This window comes from Camelus bactrianus, chromosome 3 (assembly GCF_048773025.1).
Source record: "Camelus bactrianus isolate YW-2024 breed Bactrian camel chromosome 3, ASM4877302v1, whole genome shotgun sequence".
NCBI classification, from domain to species: Eukaryota; Metazoa; Chordata; class Mammalia; order Artiodactyla; family Camelidae; genus Camelus; species Camelus bactrianus.
This window is the reverse complement of record NC_133541.1, coordinates 79306436-79326474: the sequence shown is the minus strand read 5'-3', so window position 1 is coordinate 79326474 and position 20039 is coordinate 79306436. Positions and strand designations below refer to the sequence as shown.

Sequence of the window (20039 nt, the reverse complement as noted above, 5' to 3'; positions counted from 1 at the left end):
AATAAAACAAAGGAAATTCTTTTCTATGACATCACATCAACTCTGCCAAATCCCAGTTTGCCAATGCCTGTCACAATGTTTACAATTAAGAATCTGAATACATAAAAGTCCTTGGTTCCACTGCAGTTCAGCAAGGCTGCCAAGAATATGGAATAACTCCCTCAAGAGAAAGGAAAAAAATTAAATTGATAACAGACAACAAATCACAGTTCAATCCATATAATAGAGACTAGTGGGTTAAAGAAATTGCATTAAATGGGTCAGGGAAGGCCTATCTGATAGCCAAGCCACTAAAATTGCTTTTTTCTTTCCTTAATTGTAAAAGTGAATTCCCAAGTTTTGTTTTATTTGATTCCTTTAGTGCCTATATTAATTTTTCAATCTTAAAATCAAAATACATACTTAACACTACTTTCATCAAGTTTAAAAATAGTCCCTGACCAAGCATGAGGGATGGCCAAGGGAGAGACTACTTTTGATTATCTTTTGGTTAAAACTTATTACAAAAAAAAAAGAAAGAAAGAAAGAAAGAAAGTAATGCTCAAGTGAAGTATCTGATGAGCAGAAAATCCAATATTCTCTGTTTACTTTTTGCTGGGGAGGTAGGAAGTGAAACCTAGAAATCCTGAAATTGCCAAAATGAAAGCAGCCTGATTAAATCTCTCCTCAATGTAACATTAAGAACAATTTATTATTGTACCAAGATTTGCCCGCCCTGAAACCAAGTGTGTTCCCTTTAGGGAAGGCAGCTAAGGCAATTAGAACAATATGTTATTTGTTGCATTTTGGAATATCACTGAAATATTCTCTTTCAATTTCAATGGGAAAAAATTTAATCAGCATTATTTATGAAACAGCAACCAAACGGTGTGAATAATGATATAGGTGGGCACTCCACAGGTGAACACTGTCTTCTCTACTGTTTTACATGCTCTGAGCAGACAATCAAGCTACAAAAGCAAGAAATTTTGAAAACAGAGCCACATGAATAGTTGAGATTGAAATGAAATGAAATGTATGCAAAATTAATCTGGCATATTTAATGAGGAATCATTGTTATTGTGCTTTTTTTACATTATTGGTGATCATGCATAATTGACAATTTGTTTATATATTTATTGTAACTAGCATTTTTAACAGTTTTTCTCTCTTCTTTATTTCTCAGTGCCTGCTGTCAATGTTGCTTGACAGTTTTCCTCATTCCATGGCAGATTTTAATTCCCATCATCACTTTACTCCAGTCATACAAGTTAAAATAAGATTTTAGACTTGGCACTTCAAATTCAGGCCCAAGGCTCTAGTCCAAGACCTCTGTGCTATCCAGAGTCTTGCCCACTCTACACCACCACAGCATGCCTTCAAATGCCATTTTAATAACTCCATTCAGGACCCCAGAAGTCCTGACATCTGAAGAGTCAAGAAATTGAAAATGTAGGCTATAAGTCTACCCAAGAATTGGAGATGTGGCAAGCACAAGCGGGAACAGTGTGCAGGGAGGGGTGGAAAGCAGGTCAGTCCACCAGGATGGGTAAGAAAGGGAAGAAGCAGGTGCCAGGGAAGGAACAAAGCTGGAGTGTATAAACCTTCAGAGAAAACACAAAAAAGCTGCTTTCATTGGTTCTTCCTACCTGCTTTCTCCCTGACGTTTAGCCTTAAGACTGCCAGATGCCTTTAAAAATACGAGACAGCTTATCTCCACATTATTTCACTGACACATTTTTCCCTTTTACGCACTGCCTAGGACTTGGCGTAATGCTGCATGTGCTATGAGAACTCAATGAGTAATTACTGAATAAGTTATTTTTTATTGCTTTTGAAAGAAACTGCTAAGTATTGTATGTGTATGTCTCACTAGAACCAGGTCACTTGCACACTTAACCAATTAGTCATAGATTACTGAGTCGTTCATCTAGAAGCCATCCAGGCATCCAGGGCATAGCAGGGAGAGAGTGTGCCCGAGTCCAGTTCTGGACTGATCGTTCAGTGTTCTTGGTATAAAGCAGGTAGAAATTAATTTTCTATCTCAAATCTATATTTAAATAACTGTGTGAATTTGACCCTAATAGCAGCCAGCTGCTTGATCTTAGGGCATATAGTTGTTACACTAACTTGGGTTTTCTTGTGTTTAAGAAGAGGGAGTTATTCATTTCACTATCTTTTATTAAGCAGGTCCCACCTGCAAAGCATTGTGCTTGACACTCTACAGAGTTGAAACATGACAGTATGGTGGGTGCCCTCTATTTTCTGAAACCATCCAAAATAGATGGCTATCTATCCTCATCTAAACACTCACAAGAAAGGGTATTTAGGAACATCTCTAACAATAAAACTAATTCTTCACTTCCACTTTCTTTTCCTTAAATCCCTTTTGGGGTTTAATAAGGACACTGATAAAATGCTTTACATTCCCTAGAGTTAGAAAGCTTTTTATTTCTAATCTAAATCCTGCGTACTATAGCTTAAATCCATTTCTTCTTATTCTGTTCTCATGGAAGACAGAGAAAAATCATTCATCCTCCTCTATATAATAGTCCTTCATGTATTAAAGATTTCAGCCTTCATTTCTCCAGGTTACATAATGCCAATTCCTTTTATTTTATTCATATATCTTACTTTTCCCAAGCTTTTAAGTTAATTCCATTGCACTCCTCTTGGACTCTATGGATGATGAAATAGTTATGCAGCCCCTTTCAGATTCTAATTGGGTAATAAACCTTCAGGGAGGGAAGTATTTTTAAATCTTAAACCAGAATCTCACATGATCTGGGGTTTGAAACATTTTTTGGACAGCAGGAGGAAGCTGGAAAGCATATAACATTGGCACAGAAAGCATGGGAAGAAGTGGGAAAGTACTATTTGGATATTATTATTATTATTTTATAAAAGAGTAAACTTAGGCATGTGTCACAGCAAATTAGGAAAAGATGCAAGATTAAAGTCACAATTAAAATAACCAGCTGCTGATTCCTGGTTTCCTACCAAATTGCTGTCAAGTAACTATGATATCTGATCATAGTAATCTAGACTAAAGTTATAAAAAAAATCACAATCACAGTATCACAGTTTAATTGGGCAGTGAGAATTCACTCTGCACTGTGTTCCTATTATTTTTCTGGAAAGTCTTCCTGTTTCTCCTCTTCCCTTTCCAACTAAGTTGTACAAAAGAGTTCTTTTCTGCTGATATATTGAACAGGGGGAAATAAGAAAAACCTCTGAGACTGTTAACCTTTTAGATGTCATCTGATATCTAGAAACGATTAGTATGTATATTAAGTATTATTTGCCTAAATTCCATAACTGATGAGTGGATAAGTAAAATGTGGTATATCCATACAATGGAATATTATTCAGCCATAAAAAGGAATAAAGTACTCACACACACCACACACCATAGATAAACCTTGAAAACACTGTAAGTGAAAGAAGCTAGACACAAAAAGCCCTATATTGTATGAGTCCATTTGTATGAAATGTCCACAGTAGGCAAATCCATAGAGGCAGAAGACAGATTAGTTGTTGCCAGGACCTTTGAGGAAGAGGGATAAGGAATGACTGACTGTTAAATGTGGACACAATTTCCATTGGAGGTGATGAAAAAGTACTGGAACTATAGTGGTGATGGTATGGCCGGGCTCATAAAGCAATTGGTGAAATTCTCCTTATGAAATGTACTTAATACCCCCAAATTGTACACTTTAAAATGATTAAAATGGTAAATTTTATGGTATGTGTATCTTACCATGATAAAGAAAATGTCACGTGTTTTCTCAAGGACCATATATATATTAACACAAAGTGAAGCAGATATAGAGGTGGAATACAAGAGGACTCACTTGCAAGATGGTAATCAGTTGTTTGAATATTTATTGAGAGCCCAGCAGCTCAGTGGAGCATCCACACTTCCTTTTCCTCTCCCCTCTGAGACATATGTTTATTCTTAGAGAAAAAAGTAATGCACAGACTCTATTCAGCCACCAAATATACCCATATCTGTAAATAAACAACCAAAAATGAAGCAAATAGCTGCTAAAAACACATAAAAGTTTATCTTGGGTCCTAAAATAAGGATTGGCAAATTTATACTTAAATTTACTCAATCTATGCCATGAAATAGAAGGGATGCTGTATAGTATATCTGCATATGATTTCACAAATAGGGACCTTTTCTATCTTACACACCATTTATCATAAAGAATAAAACATACAAGATAGTTTGGATTACTCTTCAATAACTACTCACTCCTACCCTCACTCACTCCTACCCTTACCCACTCCACGGGTTCAGTATATTCCCCTGCCCCATGGATTCAGGGCTTGGCCTGTGATTGATTTTGACCAAAGGAATCTTAGAGGGTGATGTGTGTACTGCTCCCTGCCACAAGAAAATGCTCTGAGCAGAAACTGGTCCAAGAACAGTGAAAGGCACGTAAAGCTGATACAACTCCAATTGGCAGCCTTAAGAAGAGTGGCCCAACTGTTCTAGGTTAGATCAATCTGCAGTCAAATGTAGACCTTTGAGCCTATAATAATTTAATGTTATTCTAAGTCATGAAGTTTTGGAGTGTTTATGCAGCATTACTGTGGTAATAGCTGATTAATACAAACACATATATTGGGATAAACTGATCCCAAATTCTCCCACAATATGATATTTAAAAAATACTTAGAAACCATCAATAATAAATTAGATTTTTCTCAATATACTTCCTTTTTCAGTCATAGATTTAGTATTAAAAATTGTCAACTGTATAAAATGGAAATTTAAACGAAGTAACCTATCTGTTATCTATTAGTACAATGGGTGAGATTTTCAAGGATGTACTACTAGGACGTTAAGAAATATAGAAACTATGATAGCTGTTGCATATATGCTGAAATAATGACGTTCCAATAAACATCTTGATGAAAGCAAATTAATCACTAATTTGACATCTCCTTTTGGCAAATTAGCAAGATTAGGTTTCACATTAAATGAAAATGTGTTTGTGCTTAAGTACTCCATCAAATCAGGATCGCTGGTGGCATGGCTAAAGGGATAGAATTCAAGTAAATCTCCTCACTGTATTTCCATTTCAGACATTTCTATCCTAATTTTCATGTTTTCAGGCTACAGGCAGGGCTTATAAAGAAATGTCACACTTTTCCTGAAATTTTCCTTATGAAATATTCAAGTAGTTTATAGGGAAAGCATTTGGCACATTCAGAAACCCTTATGATCTTCTTCTTTTAATCTGTGTCCCACCATTGGTCCAGGTGGAAAACTGAAAATACTATACCATGACTATTAAGAACATATTTATAAAAACATTGAGTCTCTTAAAGAACTGTAATTCATTAAGCCTGTAGATTGCTTTCTGCAGCATGGTCATTTTAACAATACTAGTTCTTCCAATCCAAGAGCATGGGGTATCTTTCCATTCCTTCAAATCACCTTTAGTTTCTTTAATCAATGTTTTATAGTTCTCTGCATATAAGTCTTTCACCTTCTTGGTCAAGTTTATTACAAGTATTCCTTTTGTGCGATTTTAACAGGGATTATATTTTCCCAATGTTCAAAGCAGAGCTGTTTACAATAGTCACGACATGGAAGCAACCTAAATGTCCACTGACAGATGACTGGGGAAAGAAGTTGTGGTGGGGTAGAGCATGTGCTTGGCCAGCAGGAGGTCCTGGGTTCAATCCCCAGTACCTCCATTAAAAAAATTCAGTAAAAAAAATTTAAGAATAAATAAATAAACCCAATAACCTCCTCCCACCAAAAAAAAAAAAAAAAAAGAAGAAGAAGAAGAAGAAGAAGAAGAAGAAGAAGTTGTGGTATATATATAATATATATACATAATGGAATACTACTCAGCCATAAAAAAGAATAAAACAATGCTATTTGCAGTAACATGGATAAACCTGGAGCCATCATACTAAGTGACGTAAGCCAGAAGGAGAAAGAAAAATACCATATGATACCACTTATATGTGAAACCTAAAAAAATGACACAAATGAATTTATTTATAAAACAGAGACAGAGACAGATTCACAGACAGAAAACAAACTTATGGTTACCAGGGGGGATAGAGGGTGGGGAGGGATAAATTGGGAATTTGGGATTTGTAGATATTAACTACTATATATAAAATAGATAAACAAGGTCCTACTGTATAGCACAGAGAACTGTATTCAATACTTTGTAATGGCCTATAATGAAAAAGAATATGAAAAAGAATGAATATATATATATATTCATATATAGTGTGTGTATAAATGAATCACTATGCTGTACACCAGAAATTAACACAGTATAAATTGACTATACTTCAATAATAAATAAATAAATAAATAAATAAACAAACAAATAAAATACAATGTGGGTCAAAAAAAGAAAGAAATACAATTCAGTTTTAACTTTTCACAGGGCACAAAGTTTTATTCTTCCTAATAAAATGCTAGTTTATGACTATGACGGAACATCTAATGGAGGTAATATTCCTCTTATTGGACACTCCCTGCCATTCACAAAAGTTCACTGGAACAGAAAAAAAAATGTAAAATAATATATGAAGAAGAAGAAAAAGAAAAAAAATGCTTACTAAGAAATATAACCCCAAAAGGAATTTAATCTTTATGATAATTAGAAAAAAATAAGATAGATAAGTCATAGAGGTAGGCAAAGAGACATAGCATTCTACTTGCCTGAGATAGCTGAGAGTTAAAAATGGCTGTGGAAAGACCAAAGCACACCCCTAAATCGCCACAACAGGAAGTGGAACAAAAAATGCTATTTATTCATTCATTCAATAAACATCAACCAGACACCATGTACTTGATTAGAATTTTAAATAAATCAAGGAAGTAGAGATTACAGGTTGCAGTAACTATGAAAAACTTAAGTAATGACCAGAGTAGAGAAACACATTTAAGGAATCATGAGTTCTGCCCTGGGGAAAGGGTAGTCATGAAAAATTCCAGAGGCAGGTCTCCAAAGTAAATTCACTGCATGTGTCCTCTGACTAAATTAGAACCATGGAAATCTTTTGGGTTTTTTTTTTTTTTTTTTTTTTTTGGTCTTTATATTATTACACTGTAAAGCAATAGGCCTTGTGATCAGAAAGGAAACTTAAAGAAACCAAGAAAGTATCTGAGAAGGATTCAAATACTTTAAATATTTTGAATATTTTAAAGTTTTTAATCTCTGTGGTAGACAGAATTCGAAGATAGCCCCCCAAGATTCCTGGCATCTGGTGTGCTGACATCTTCTCCCAGTTATTCAAACACTAATCTAAATTCTGCTGTGAAGGGATTTTGTAGATAATTAGGTATCAAATCAGCTGACCTTAAATTAAAGAGATTATATGGGTGGGCTGAATTTAATCACATAAACCCTTTTTTAAAAAATAGTTCCCATGAGAATTTTATTTTTTTTTATTGAAGTATAGTCAGTTTGCAATGTTTTGTCAATTTCTGGCGTACAGCATAATACTTCAGTCATACATACATATATTCATTTTCATATTTTTTTAATTATAGGTTACTATAAGATATTGAATATAGTTCCCTGTGCTATACAGTATGAACTTGTTATTCATCTATTTATATTCAGTAGTTAATATCTGCAAATCTCTAACTCCCAATTTATCCCTTCCCACCCCTTTCCCCACTTGGTAACCATAAGTTTGTTTTCTATGTCTGTGAGTCTGTTTCTGTTTTGTAAATAAGTTTGTTTTTTTTTTTAGATTCCACATATAAGTGATATCATATGGTATTTTTCTTTCTCTTTCTGACTTATTTCACTTAGAATGACAATATCTAGGTCCATCACGTTACTACAAATGGCATTATCTTCTTTTTATGGCTGAGTAGTGCATATATATATATATGTATATACACCACAACTTCTTCACCCAGTCATCTGTGATGGACATTTAGGTTGTTTCCATGTCTTGGCTATTGTAAATAGTTCTGCTATGAACACTGGGGTGCATGTATCTTTTTGAATTAGAGTTCCCTCCAGATATATGCCCAAGAGTGGGATTGCTGGATTATATGGTAAGTCAATTTTTAGTTTTTTGAGGAACCGCCATACTGTTTTCCATAACAGTTACACCAAATTACATTCCCACCAACAGTGTAGGAGTGTTCCCTTTTCTCCACATCCTCTCCAGAACTTACTGTTTGTGGACATTTTCATGATGGCCATTCTGACATTTTTTTCTTTTCTTTTTTTTTTTTTTTTTTGTCTTTCAAGCTTTTATTTAAGGGCAATGATTTTAGATCTTGTTGAACGCAGCCATGTCCATAGACTGCACATAGTCCTCAAAAGCAGTGATCCGTTCCTCCAGTATATCTGTTCCAACCTTATCGTCTTTAACTATACACTGGAACTAGTTTAGAAGAGCCCCAGACCCGGCCATCTGCTTGAATGCTCCTGACGCACTCCTCTAGATGACTGGTGTGAAGTGATATCGCATTGAAGTTTTGATTCGCATTGAAGTTTTGATTCGCATTTCTCTGATAATTAGCAATAATGAGCATTTTTTCATACACCTATTGGCCATTTGTATGTCTTCACTGGAGAATTGCTTGTTTAGGTCTTCTGTCCATTTTTGGATTTTTTTTTTCTTATTAAGTTGTATGAGCTGTTTATATATTCTGGAAATTAAACTCGTCAGTCTCATTTTTTGCAAATTTTTTCTCCCAGTCCTTAGGTTGTTGTTTTGTTTTGCTTATGGTTTCCTTTGCTGTGCAAAAGCTTGTAAGTTTAATGAAGTCCCATTTGTTTATTTTTGCTTTTACTTCTATTGCCTGTGTAGATTGCCCTAGGACAGCATTGCTGAGATTTATGTCAGATAATGTTTTGCCCATGTTTTCTTCTAAGAGGTATATAGTGTCTTATCTTACGTTTAAGTCTTTAAGCCATTTTGAGTTTATGTTTGTATGTGGTATGAGTATTCTAACTTCACTGATTTACATGCAGCTGTCCAGCTTTCCCAACACCATTTGCTGAAGAGACTGTCTTTACTCCATTGTATATTCTTGCCTCTTTTGTCAAAGATTAATTGATCAAAACCTTTTAAAAAACAGTTTTCTCCCATTGGTCTCAGAAGAGGAAGTTAGAGAGCTCCAAATTGTGAGTGAGAGTCAATGAGGGAGAAATCTCCCATTTTGGGCTGTGTTCATTTCTTATTTCTGCTGTAATAAAGCACGACAAATTTAGTGGCTTAAAACAATGCACATTTATTCCCTTACAATTCTGGAGGTCAGAAATCCAGAATGAATCTGAAGAGGCTAAAATGAAGGTGTCAGCAGGCCAGTTTCTTCTGGAGGCTCCAAAGGAGAACTTGTATCTTGCTCTTCCAGCTTCTAGAGGCTACAGCATCCCTTGGTTCCTGGCTGTATTACTCCAATCTCTGTTTCTGCCTTTTCATTGCCTTCTCACATATTAGGACCCTTGTAATTACATCAAATTTATCCAGATAATTAAGGATAATCCCCCATCTCAAGACCCTTAATTTAATTACATCTGCGAAGTTTCTTATACTATATGAGGTAACATATTCACAGGTTTTAGGTATTAGGACATGGAGAGCTTTGACGGTGGGGCTGGGGTGTGGAGATGTGGGCACATTATTCCACCTACCTCTCTGGCTTTGAAGATGAAAGAGGTGGCCTGAGGGCACCAAGAACAGCCCCCAGCTGACAGCCAGCAAGGAAAGGGGACCTCAATTCTACAACTGCAAGGAACAGAATTCTGCCAACAAAAGTGAGTTTAGAAAGATTTTTCCAGAGTCTCCAGAAAAGAACTCACTCAAGCCAATACCTTGATTTCAACCTTGTGATAATCTAAGCAGAGAACCCAGGCATGCCATATCAGGCTTCTAACCTAAAAGAACTGTAAGCTATTATATGGCACACGATAAAATATTACATTGTTTTAAACCATTGTGGTCATTTGTTATAGAGCAACAAGCAACAAATGCAATCTCCAAATGTTTTAACTTCAAAATATTTTGAAAATATTTTAAATATTTCATATTAGTAACAGTGTTCATGATGCCATGCACTAAAAGGTTTTGAATGTCATCTTCAATTCAATAAAAAATGTGAGTAGCATGGATAGGTGCAGGCATCATGTTATTCCTGTTCTTTGTTGACACTGGTATAATTATTTTTGTCAACACATACTCTAGTGACATATAAATGAAAGCCTTTAAAACCATAACACTCAACTATGCAGTTAGCAACAATACACACAAGCAAGGACTTGCAAGAAGATGGCACCACAAGAGCATGTGTGTATAACCAGCCTCCTAGAAGTCTATTAAAATAAATAAAATAAACCTGGTTTAGATATAAAAATCTCATCTATAATAATACTAGGGTATTAACATAATCTATAATCAAAACTTCCAATAATATTTGCTCTTCCATTTATAATGAAATTTGGACACAACCATAGGAAAATGCTGAGAACTGAAATACATCTCCATAATCTTGATCAATTTTGGTTTTTTCAAAATAGAAAAGATAACATCCTTTAACTAAAAAGGAAAATACCAATGGCAGGTTGTACGTTGGAAAAACAAGCATCCACTAGAGTCATATTTGCACATCCAAGGACTAACAATTAGGCAAGGTTGAAGACAGTACCAGGTACCTGTGTCATCTTTATTTTGTGCAAATCTAACTGGGATAACCCATCATTACAATCTTTAAAACAAACAGAATTAGAAGGCAATAGTTCTTTCTCATGTATTACCCTAACCTCACACCCACACACACCCAGAGTGAGATAAAGATGATTTATCATATCTGGAAAATGTTTAGAAACCACATACCTGAACTGAGGCTACAGGCTGCCTGCTATCCTAGCTCACACATCACTGCTCCCCACAAACAGACATAAAATATTACCTTCCACCTAAGTTTTAAGGGGACAATTTAGACAATGTCCATGTAAGCATGAGGGAGATCCTACCCACTCTCTGACAAATAACAGAGCAAGTCTCCATTTATGACTGTATCCCTAATTATCAGGCATCAAGAAGGCCTGTTCACAGAGACTGAGACTTGTCCTCCCCTCAGCCTTCTACATAGATTATCAGTGACAAAGTCTGCACACTAAGTAACAACAAGCTCCTCCAGAATCCCAATTCCTCTAAGGTTCAAGTCAGAGCTTCTCCCATCAAAAGCAAACACCAGACTGAGTCTAGATCAGAGAAATGCATCCCTTAGGCTTTTTAACTCTATAATATAGGGTCAAGTTGGAGTCCATACACTGGGTCAAAGACCCACTTCTTCATTTTCTGTTGCCTCCATCAATAGGGATCAAGAGGAAGCTTTAAGCACCCAAAATACTCAGCCTTGCTACCACTTTCTACCTTGAGTCAATCAGGATGAATCTCACTACAGCCTTTAGTCTTGTATATATTAATCTATACAGCCCCAGATGTCTAGGTCCACCCTCATCTCCTACCTTGTAATCCCCTTAAGGTTCTGCCAGCTCCTTATCTATTCTCTTCCCTGAACCCTCCTGAAATCCTTTTACTAGACCTTTGGAGCTCCATTGTTGTCACAGTCTCAAACATTCCCAGCCACTTCTCTGATTCCCTTTATCCTCTTACTCTAAGGGAAACCAGGCATTGCCCTGAGGACGCTGCTTCCTGCACAGCCCTCTTAAGTGAAGGCTGATTTTCTCCCACAGCCCTTATATCCCTGAGTGCAGGACTGAGATGGATATCCTCTCTGTTGCTCATTCCTTTCTCATGTCCATCTATATTTCATGGCATCATATTTTCTCCTACCCCTCAATATTGCTCTATCCACAGACCTTCCACCAGGCCATTCACTCTCGTGTTTCAAAGACTTTCACACTTTCACTTCTGGCTCATTGTCCTCCTCTCCAGACTAACTCTTTCTTAATTTTTGGAGATTTCAATATACATATAGTTAATTTTTTAAAGTCCCTAGCTTCTCAGTTCCCTGAACCTCTCTCCTTTAGTGATATTGTTTTCCATATTATTTTAGCTACCTACTCTCATGGTTGTACCATAGACTTTGTCATTATAACTTTAACCTCTCCATAATGATAATTTCACATATTCTACTATCAGAAAATCACCTTCTTTTGTTCTTTTCACTCCATCTAATACCACAACTCCGGCAATCCTCTGACTCCACTAGGACTCCAGATAATTAATCTTACCAACATTTCACTGTACCTCACCTTCCTGATACTTCTCTTCCTTCTTCAAGCTTTATTCTCAATCAGTAACTCTCTTGTCCTTCTCCTCCATCCTTATAAATACTTGGAAAATTTCTAATCTTGGTTAAATTTAACCTTTCAATCTCTACATGCCTGCACCTTTGCAGTTGGATGTGGCTTTAAAAAACATATACACACAAACACACACACAACCGTGATTGGTATTACTTTGAATTCATGATCACAAACCTCAATCTCCTAATGCTCTCTGGCTATCGTACTACACTTTTGTAGTCTGTTCATTCTCTACTCTTCTAGAAATTCATTTTATTTTTTCTCATTTCTCCTCAAACTTCCATCATCTCCTCCCGCATCCTCACTCTTATGATTTTGCTTCCAACTTCACTATGAAAATTGAAGCAATGGGAGGACAGCATTCACAAACTCCTACTACATCTATCCAATTGCCAGTCTTGCATATGTTACCTGTTACATGACAGCTTCCTGACTCTCGCAGAGGAAGCAGATCCCACAGTACTTAAGGTCTGAAGTGCTGGTCTGGGATCATTCTTGAAGACCCAGTCTAGAATCTGCTCCTGTCCTTCCAGATGCTATAATACAAACTTTCCAGCTGTAAATTTCTTGTGCTTAAAACAGCTGGCTTTCTTTATCTGCAACTTAACTCTGACTGATACATCAATCAAATGTCAGTGAAATGCAGGGGGGAAATCTAATATGGTTGATAGGTTTTCTAAGGAAATAAAGGCATATGCCCAACAAATGACAGATAAGGAAAAGATTTTGAAGTGGGAGATACTCTAGGAAACAGAAGAAAATTTTAGACAAAATATCTTAAATAGGTAATTGGATCAAAGAGAAGAGATGCAAGAGAACAAAAGTGAGATGCTATTTCAACTGAAGAAGATATAAAAGGGATCTAGTAAAGCTAAGAAGAAAACAACATTACAGAAATAAAAAAAAGAAAATTGGAAGCAGCAAGACAATAAGCCAACACTGGTGAAAACACAGTGCAACATGGAGGAGATGCTCAGGAAAATAACAGAGAAATGAAGATAATAAATTTCTAAGGTAGTCAATACATAAAGCAGGGAACAGAATGTAAAAATTATTCATCAGTGGAACATTTCTTTTCTAAAAGGACACTTATATATTAACCTTAAAAGGCCTAACTGTGATCCATGAAAAAACAAAGAATCATACTTACTAATGTATTATTAAATTTCAGAAACAAAGACTTTTATAAGTACCTGAGGAAGAGAATCAGATCCCCAAATGTAAATTAAAATAATCTCAGACTTCACATCAGCAACACTGAAGGCCAAAAAAAAAAAAAAAAAAACCAGAGGAACTACATCTATGGAGGGCTGAAGGGAAAGGAACAGTGGATCTAAACACTATATATCCATCCAGACTGTCATTCAAAGAGCAGGAGGAAGTGTAATTTCTCAGGAATAAAAGCACTAAAAGCTCTTCTTGAAAAAGAAATATACATTAATTCTTAATAGAGCCAACTAAAAGATGGTCAAAAACAAAAATCTCACAAGTGAAGAAAAACCTATGAAAGAACTGGTGGCATATACTGATTCAGAATAATATAAGTAACAGGATATATAAATGGGAGAGTAATAACATTATTATTCCTGAAAGAAAAGCTATATAAGTATTTTTATATTAATACAGCAAGTGATCACCACAAAAATTCTAAGACAGTCCAACACAAACCAAGGAAAAAACTGAAGAATATTCACACTCTAAAATCCCACTGTTAGCAAATTATAAAAAAATTAACTAATTAATCAAATGAAGTTAAACCACAAAATCAATCTAAAGCAAGCAGAATGAAATAGTAATAATTTTTTAAAAGAGGATTAACTAATCAGAAATAGAAATGCAATAGAATTGATAACCTTAAAAGTAATTCCTAAAATAATAAATTACATGATAAATATTTTGAAATAACACAGTTCAATAAACACAAAATTAAGAATGGGCATGAGGGTAAAACACAAATATGCCATAAATTAAGGGAATTACAAGGAAAGATTTGCACAATTTAAATCTAATAAAGCTTTAAATCAAGATAAAATGGACGATTCAAATCCAATAAAAATTTTAACAAAAACTATGAGGATGAGCACAAGAAGAGATGGACAGATTATTTAATACAGTCCATGATTTTTGGTTATTTTAATTCTATAGAGCTACTTCCCTAAACATCACAGAGTCACAACAATTTCACGAATAAACTGTTTCAAATCTCCAAGAAATCAAATTCTTATCCTATTTAAACTATATTGGAGCACAGTTTAAAAAAAAAAAAGAGAGAAACGCTTCCCAGGCTATTTATAAAATTAGCCATTACTGCTCCCATAATCATAGAAATGTAGCTTTAAAAAAGAAAATATAGGTTAATTTTACTTATTTAGTGATAGGCATTCCAGGAAGACAGGGATGGATCAAAATTAAGAATTCTATTAATAATATTCACCATATATTCATCTAAATAGATAGCAAAAATGCATGTGATAAAATTTAATTTAAAATTGGTTTTAAATCAATTATTGATTCTTGATTTTTTTAATTTCAATAAATAAACATTTACAGTTATTTAATTAACATGATAGCATAGATAGATCAAAAGCTAGCATTATACTTAATTTAAGATGCTAGAAGCATAAACATCAAAGTCAGCAGCAGGGTGAGATGATACCTAACATTACCACAAATAGCTTCACTTTGCACTGGAAGAACTCTGAAAACAGAGCACTGGAGTAAGATTTAGAAACACAAAAAAGAAAGACAATGTCATTAATATCTACAGACTGCATGACTGTCTGGAAAACAAAAGGGAATCAACTATAAAAGTACTAGAGAAAACAGAGTATTCAGCATTTAGCTGGATTCAAAATTAACACACAAAAATCAATAGTTTTCTCTATTTTATAAAATACAGTGAAAAAATATTTATAATAGAAATAAAAACTACAAAACATCCTGGGAAAACTGACCGGAAATGCATAGTCTTCATAAGAAAAAGAATATAAAATTCCAATGAGGAGACTTAAAAAATGAGTTTTACTTTGGGGTAGAAAGACACAAAAACTTAAAGGTATTGTTTCCTCAAATTAGTCTATAAATTAATGTTATAAAAATTAATATCGCCACTGTACTTTTAAAGTTGGGTCCACAATTCGAGCAAAGGAGAGTAGAAAGCATTTTAAATATTCAAATATATTAAAGGATCAGAACAGAAATAGACAACCAGAATTAATAAAACAAGACAGAACCAATTGTATGGAAATGTAGTATTGGATAAAGATGGCATTTCAAATTGGTGGAGAGAAAAATGGAAAGAAGCAGGTTGCACAATGAGCCAGCCATTTTGAAAAGGATAGAAATTTGGAAAATAATTAAACTGAATCTATGCCTTATATCTTATTAGAAAATAAATTTCAGAAGAATAAAAACTTACATACAAAGCAAAAAAGTAAATTCACAAAGAAACTAAAGGAAACAATGGCAAATATCTCTTATGAACTTAGATTGCAGGAGGTATTTCCAAGCATGATGTGAAATCTAGAAGCAATAAAGTAAATGACAGACACATATGCTCACATGAAAATGTGAAACTTCTGTAATGCAAAATATACTATAAACAAAATGAAGAGAACAGAGTCGATCAGAGAAAAGTATAGACAATATAGAGAAAAGACAAAAGTCTCATACCCCTAATCTATATTAATATATGTAATATATTACTATATAATATATGGGAAAGCAACAGAAAGTATTTTGCATCAAAATCATTTATGATGTTTCCAGTAAAACAAAAAATCAAAGAACTTACTTAGACAGACCTGTGCTCCTTAATTAACACTTTGGAAATGTCTTATAGCAAATGATCTCCTAGGAATTGTTAACTCATTAATATATGATATATTAACATTATATTAAAGTCTGTATTTTAAAAGGCAAATAACTCAATAGGGAAAAATATATATGAACAGGCAACTCATAGAAGAAATTCTGTGGGCCAAGAAACTTGTAAAAACAATTAAATACATTTATATTAAAACATAATTAACAAAGATTCTGGCAAAAAGAATCAACAGAATTAGCAAAGACCAACAACAGATCCTAGCCAGTATTGGTGAGTGTCTATACAGGTGTAACTTAATACAACTTTATTTGGCAGAGCAATTAATCACATACCGATTGGCAAACTATGTATTGACAATCTACTAAAATTTTAGAAGTTCAGAATCTTAGATCCAATACTGCATGTACTAATTTAGAGTCAGAAAAAGAGGGAAGAGGAGTGGGGGGTGAGAACAGGGGATATGGGGAAGAGGAATAAGAAGAGAATGAAGGGGAGGAGGAAGAAGAAGGTGGGGGGAAGGAGGAGGAGAAGGAAAAGAGAGGGAGGAGGTGGGGGAGGAAGGGAAGAATCCCATAAAAAGCAAAAACTAAACTCTGGAAGAAAGTACACAAACTGTTAGTGACAGTTACTTTTGGAGGATGAGGCTGTAGGGGAATTTCAATGTATTGTTAAATATTTGTGAAGCATTTAATTCTTTTTAATAACAAGAATATACTAATTTTGAAATCAAATACTTCAAAAGTAAAATGAAATTGCAAGCAAGCTTAGAAAGACAGCATTTCTTCTAAGTTGATTTTGTTGCTAATTTTTTCCTGCCAAGAGCACATCTAGAGCCCCTACAGATACAATTTCTGATTTCCATTGCAGTTCTGACCATCCCATTGCCTCTGTTCATGCACTGTAAAAACAGATGAGAATGGAATGGTCTCCATCAAAGCTTTACCATTTAACACCCAACATGACACAATCTATTTCCCCAAAGTGCTCAGATTGTTGATTTTAAGAACCATTAAGCAAGAAATGCTGGAAAGCTAGCACTGAGTTATATAAATAATGATCTGAGAGGAATGGAAACGACTGTACTTTGCCAAGTCAGCAATCTAAGAATTCTGTTGGGGAAGCAACAGAAAGTTGTTTACATCAAGATAGTTTGTGATGTTTCCAATAAAACTAAAAATCAAAGAACTTACTTGGCCAGGTTTCTTCTTAATTAATACTTTGGAAGTGTCTTATCAGCAAAAGGTCTCCTAGGAATTGTTAACCCTGCTCAGTGGAGTGAAGAGGAGGATTTTCACCTTTTGACCTAAAATTTTGGAATCTTCCCTAGCATTGATTCAGTACCGAAAAAAATCAATTCAGTATTGACTTCTACATAATAAACAATATATTAAACAGATTTTTATATATTAATTTGTATGCCTCTATATATTTATATTCTCACAAACTAAGCAATGACAAAAATGATGAAAGGAACTTGGAAAATTATAGCTTGGTAACCAATTCTCCCAATACACAATACACAAATTATTTCAAAGACAATGAGTCAAATCTCCCCAAGGATTTTTTTTTTTATTCCCACTGATGTGCATAGAGATGACTCAAAGAAATTGAAGTCAACACCAACCCATCTTCTGCAACTTGGAAATAGTTTAGGGGTGTGTGTATTTAATGGACAAGTGCATACCTTGGATGCTCCGTGTGTCCTCCATGAAGTAAAGCAACAGCTTGCTTCTCTATACCCTTCTCATCTTCTGGGTGACATCTCTCATAGCGTCTAGATAATTGTACTGCACAGTCATTTTAATTCAAAACTCATTTGCGTATTTAGAGTACAGCAGTCCTTGCCTATCGTAGCTTGTTTCTTGTCTAGTCTTCAAGTGAAGTTTGTGATCATCTTAAGACAGATCCAAAATTAGGACACCTCTGTGAGTAAAACTCCACCATGGTTGACCTGGAAAAGAAAGAAATTCTGGTACCAGGTGTTCAAGGGTTTGAATTAGAGGCAGATTACAGCTGAATAGCAACAAAGAATGTACAAAAGAGAAAAGATGGTAATTCATAAGGTGTCTTGGTTTCATTCAATTTAGAACAAAAAGGAACCTCGTACTTTGATAGACTTTATTAATGGTCACTAATATTTAGGTCTTCCTCCTGGACACAGAACACTGTACCTCCAGTCACACTTGTAATTGGTCAATGCTGAAAGCAGAAGTGCTGCATGTCTCTTTCAGGTGGAACTACTCAGTTACTGGCAAGAGACCCTCTGGAGTTTCCCACCTGATGTGCTGACCAGATAAACACATGAAATAAGTGTTATGAGATGGTGCACTCTTCATCATGGGACCCTGACTGACTCTGAAGAGAGGAGACCTATTGCTGGTGTGTTTTTGAGATTTGAGGGATTCGTTACAGCTGCATAACCGAACTTGTCTTGAAAAATATATATGCTTCATCAATTACAATGGTAATAGGTGAATAACCTTTTTGATGTCATCATTATGGCCAACAAAGATGAGTTGGGGGCTTAGTATTATCATTTCAAATCTAGAATAAATTTCATGATATATCTAGCTATACACATAAATAAGCATATAAATAAATAGGTGGATAAAGAGAACTTTATAGATAATTTACAAAAATAATTGGGTTTTTTTTCCAATTTGCCTTTTATTTCCAAATACTTTGGGATATTTTTAATGAATAATATTTTAATGACAGAAGATGGGGCTAAAAACATAAATTCATCCTTATCTAGTTAACAGCATGGGTACATGTAACAGTGGGAGTGGGAAGGAGTGGGAAGGAGATATTGTTAAATAAATGATAAGTTTATAAGCCACTGATGTATCATATAACATGGGAATACATGCTTAGCCTGAGACAGTTCTATTCTGATGAGACAATTAGCTAGTATACTGGATATTTTCTACTTGCTTAGTACAATTACATTCTCTCTCCTTTCATCCTGCTCCTACCTAATAGGCTCTCAGGCATTTTGGGTTCAGCCAACAGGGATGCTTAAGTAGAAAATAAAGAAAGAAGAGAATATGGTCAGAGTACCATGCCCCTAACTCTCTGCTTGGAAAATCACCTCAACCTGGCTATGTCTCTCAAAAGAAAGTCACCTGTTCTCTCAAGGAAGTGTACCCTACTCTCATTCTTCTGACTTCCATTAACATCTTCCTCCCCTTGTAGCTTCCAGCCTAGGGGTGGTAACAGCTCCACTATTCCTAGCTCCAGGTTCCTCCATTACCCTTGACATCTTACAGAACTCTACAACAGATCAGACTCAATAAAAGAAACGTTTAAGCATTGGCTCTTACAGCTATTGAGCTGAGAAAGAAGGAATTTAACATTATTTCCATTGAATCACAACACTTGATTTGACTTGATTTTCTGGTTTATTCTTTTTTTATTGAAGTTTAGTCAGTTTAAAATGTGCCAATTTCTGGTGTACAGTATAATGTTTTAGTCATACATACATACATATATTCCTTTTCATATTCTTTTTCACTATAGGTTACTACAAGATATTGAACATAGTTCCCTGTGGTATATAGTAGAAACTTGTTGTTTATTTATTTTATATATAGTAGTTAGCACCTGAAAGTTTCAAACTCCCAATTTATCCCTTTCCAGCCACTTTGGTAACCATAAATTTGTTCTCTACATCTGTGAGTCTGTTTCTCTTTTGTAAATAAATTCATTTGTGTCTCTTTTTTTTTAGATTCCAAATATAAGTGATATCATCTCTTTCTGGCTTACTTCACTTAGAATAATGATCTCCAGGTCCATTCATGTTGTTGCAAATGGCATTAGTTTATTCTTTTTATGGCTGAGTAGTATTCCATTGTATAAATATACCACAACTTCTCTATCCAGTCATTTGTCAATGGACATTTAGGTTGTTTCCATGTCTTGGCTATTGTAAACATTGCTGCTGT

General features: G+C 34.8%; 1 long non-coding RNA gene across 1 annotated transcript in view; it reads right to left on the bottom strand.

Moving 5' to 3' along the window:
* Positions 1-20039, bottom strand: part of LOC141575272 (uncharacterized) — a 244394-nt gene that overhangs the window by 155951 nt on the left and 68404 nt on the right. The window contains exon 2 of the long non-coding RNA XR_012502739.1: positions 17780-18046. This is a non-coding gene — a long non-coding RNA (uncharacterized LOC141575272). The remainder of the gene's footprint in view (positions 1-17779; positions 18047-20039) is intronic.